At 53.5% G+C, this 3,537-nt stretch overlaps 1 pseudogene; it reads right to left on the bottom strand.

The window, feature by feature from the left end:
* Positions 1 to 3,077, bottom strand: part of LOC112116140 — a 6,667-nt pseudogene extending 3,590 nt beyond the window's left edge.
* Positions 3,078 to 3,537: the final 460 nt, after the last annotated feature.

Genomic DNA, 3,537 nt, shown 5'->3' with positions numbered 1-3,537 from the left:
GGTTTGGCTGGGGAGGGGAAGGGGAGCAGACCGAGTCAGTGGGGTATCGGGTTAGGTGGGGAAGGGAAGCAGACTGGGTTCGGTCAGTGGCGGTGTCATAACTATAAAGGGAAGGGTAACAGCCCTCCTGTGTACAATACTATAATCCCTCCTGGCCAGAGACACCAAAATCCTTTTACCTGTAAAGGGTTAAGAAGACCTGACCCAACGGACCAATAAGGGGACAAGATACTTTCAAATCTTGGTGGGGGGAAGGCTTTTGTTTGTGCTCTTTGTTTTGGGGGTTGTTCGCTCTTGGGACTAAGAGGGACCAGACATCAATTCATGCTCTCCAAATCTTCTGAACAAGTCTCTCATATTTCAAACTTGTAAGTAACAGCCAGGCAAGGCGTGTTAGGTTTATCTTTGTTTTCTCAACATGTAAATATTCCTTTTTGCTAGGGGGATTACCTCTGCTTGCTGTAACGTTGAACCTAAGGCTAGAGGGGGTTCCTCTGGGCTCTTTGAATCTGATTACCCTGTAAAGTTATTTTCCATCCTGATTTCACAGAGATGATTTTTACCTTTCTTTCTTTAATTAAAAGCCTTCTTTTTAAGAACCTGATTGATTTTTCCCTGTGTTAAGATCCAAGGGGATTGGATCTGGACTCACCAGGAATTGGTGGGGGGAAAGGGGAGGGGGGAATGATTAATTCCTCCTTGTTTTAAGAGCCAAGGGGTTTGGATCAGTGTTCACCAGGGAATTGGTGGAGGAGTCTCTCAAGGCTACCCAGGGAGGGAAAGGTTTTGTGGGGGAAGACAGAGGTTTCCCAAATAACTCATAAATCATTTGGGTGGTGGCAGCAAAAGCAGATCTAAGCTGGTAGTTAAGCTTAGAGGTTCTCATGCAAGTCCCCCACATCTGTACTCTAAAGTTCAGAGTGGGGAAGGAACCTTGACAGGGGGTTCAGGTTTGGCTGGGGAGTGCAAGGGGAACAGACCGGGTTCGGTCACTGGGAGGATCGGGTTTGGCTGGGGAGGGGAAGGGAAGCAGACCGAGTCAGTGGGGTATCGGGTTAGGTGGGGAAGGGAAGCAGACCGGGTTCGGTCAGTGGGGGTTCGGGTTTGGCTGGGGAGTGCAAGGGGAGCGGACCGGGTTCGGGTGTGGAGGGGGGCGGCAGGTGGGGTAGGATTCAAAGAGCCGCAAGGTGAAATGGGCGCTCTTCTCTCCAGTCCCTGGCATGCAGCAGCAGCGGGCCAAGTGCACTTGCAACAGGGCAATGGGAGCTTGTGGCCTGCTTTGCCTTCATGAGTCCGTCCTGCGCCCGAACTGGGAAGTTGAATGCTGGGCTCTCGCTCCGGCAGGGGGGCGTGGGGCAGGCAGGACTGTGAAGGCAGAGAGTGCGCGGCCCTCACGGGAGGGTAGAAAGCTGGGATGCAGGGAGGTGGGTTAAAGTGGCTTAGCCGCCCCTCCACGCAAGAGAGCCTGCAGAGCTGCCAGCCGCAGCCTCCCTCCCTTCTCTCCCCAGGGAGCAGAGTCTCTGCCCTGGAAAACCTGCAGCCCGCCCTCTGAGGAGCATGCCATGTGCAAGTCGGCCCCGCTTGCACCACACTGACAGCACAGCTCAGCCCCAGTGGGGAGTCTTACACTTCCCGCCGCAAGCTGCTCCACTCTCCTTCTGGCTGCTGCTGTGCAATCTACAAGACAGAGGAGCTAGTACTGTAATAATGTACCTACCAACACAGCAATCTGTACAATTATCGATTCACAATCAAAGGACTTCGCTGGCTTTCTAAATGGCAGGAGTCGGAGAGCAATTGGGAGTGTGGTTTTTATCTTGTCCTCCCTATAGTCTGAGATCTAATCAAAGGACTTCCCTAATCGCTGGCTGTCTAAATGGCAGGAGAGCAATTCACTGGGAGTGTGGTTCTTATCTACGTCCTCCCTACAATCTGCGATCTGCAACCTGCGTCTTGATTGCTATCTGGTCCTATTTTTAGGCACCGCTTTTTGGCACCCCCCAAATCTTGGCGCCCTAGGCGGCCGCCTAGTTTGCCTAGTGCTTGCACCAGTCCTGGGTGGAGGTGGCAGAAAAGAAAAAAACTAGTAGCAGTTGGAGCGAATATCAGAAGGGGCAACCCGAAACAAAACCCTACCACGGGGGGCAGCCCAAGGCCCCACCTACATCCCAAGGAAAACCCCAAACCCCTTATCGTCCCACCACACCAGTCTCCAGCAACCCACCTCGCCCCAGTGACCAGTCCGCTGGGCGATGTTTTAAATGTAATGAGCTGGGGCATATAAAGGCCAACTGCCCCAAGAACCCCAACAGATTGCAGTTCATTACACCAGAATCATACCAAAGGTCCCCAGGCCCAGATGCCTCCCAGATACCCTCAGAGCGAAGGGAAACCATGAGTGTGGGTGGGAAGAAGGTTACCGCGTGGAGGGACACTGGAGCACAAGTGTCAGCTATCCACCAATCCTTAGTGGACCCCAAATTCATTCAACCCAGAGGCCCCGGTGATGATTCAACCCTTCATGTCAAACTCTTTAAACTTGCCTACAGCCAAGTTGCCTGTCCAGTACAAGGGCTGGTCAGGAATGTGGACTTTTGCAGTCTATGATGATTATCCCATTCCCATGCTGCTGGGGGAAGACTTGGCCAACCATGTGAAGCTAGCCAAGAGGGTGGGAATGGTCACCCGCAGCCAGGCTAAGCAAGTCTTCACACCTAGCTCTGTCCCTGAGCCTTCTACAAGGGCCCAGTCTGTGTTACCCGAGACCCAGACTGAGGTGATGGAACCGGACCCCATGCCAATGTCTGCAGCAGCCGTAGTGGATCCAGTCGCAGAGACCCAGACAGAGCAAGTCCCAGAACCGGAACTGGCAGAGCAACCAGCACCAGCACCATTGCCAGCACTGAATCCAGCGCTTGCAAACCCATCTACAACTCCAGCGCCAGAGGGCACCAGCAAGCCTGCACTGGCAGCAGCAGATAACCCTACGCAAGAGGCTCAGCAAGAGCCTGAAATACAACATACTGCACCAGCAGAGAGCAGTTCACAGTCCACGGAAACAGCCCCATCACCTGCATCGCTTCCAGAGGGACCAAGCCCAAGTCCACAATCCAAGGAGGAACTGATGCCTCCAGCATCAAGGGAACAGTTCCAGGCCAAGCAGGAAGCAGATGACAGTCTCCAGAGAGCTTGGACAGCGGCATGGAGCAACCCACCGCCTCTCAGCTCTTCTAATCAATCCAGAGAATTAAAGGTTTGTCAGTTTACAGCCCAGGGAGGAGATGACGCTGAGTGGCCTGAAGGTGTCTGCTGTGAAGGAAAAAGTGACGGTGGCATGGAAGAGGTGAACCTGTCCATGATCCTTGGACGTGTGCAGCGACAGCAGATCAAGGAGCTGTGCACTAGCGTGACGCCGATGTTCTCAGCCACCCCAGGACGGACCGAACGGGCATACCACTCCATTGACACAGGTAATGCTCACCCAGTTAGAGCCCAACCTTACCGGGTGTCTCCTCAAGCCAAAACTGCTATAGAACG

The sequence above is a fragment of the Terrapene carolina genome, unplaced genomic scaffold (genome assembly GCF_002925995.2).
Source record: "Terrapene carolina triunguis isolate 2854851 unplaced genomic scaffold, T_m_triunguis-2.0 Scaffold612, whole genome shotgun sequence".
Lineage (NCBI taxonomy): Eukaryota > Metazoa > Chordata > Testudines > Emydidae > Terrapene > Terrapene triunguis.
This window is presented reverse-complemented; position numbering and strand designations above follow the sequence as displayed.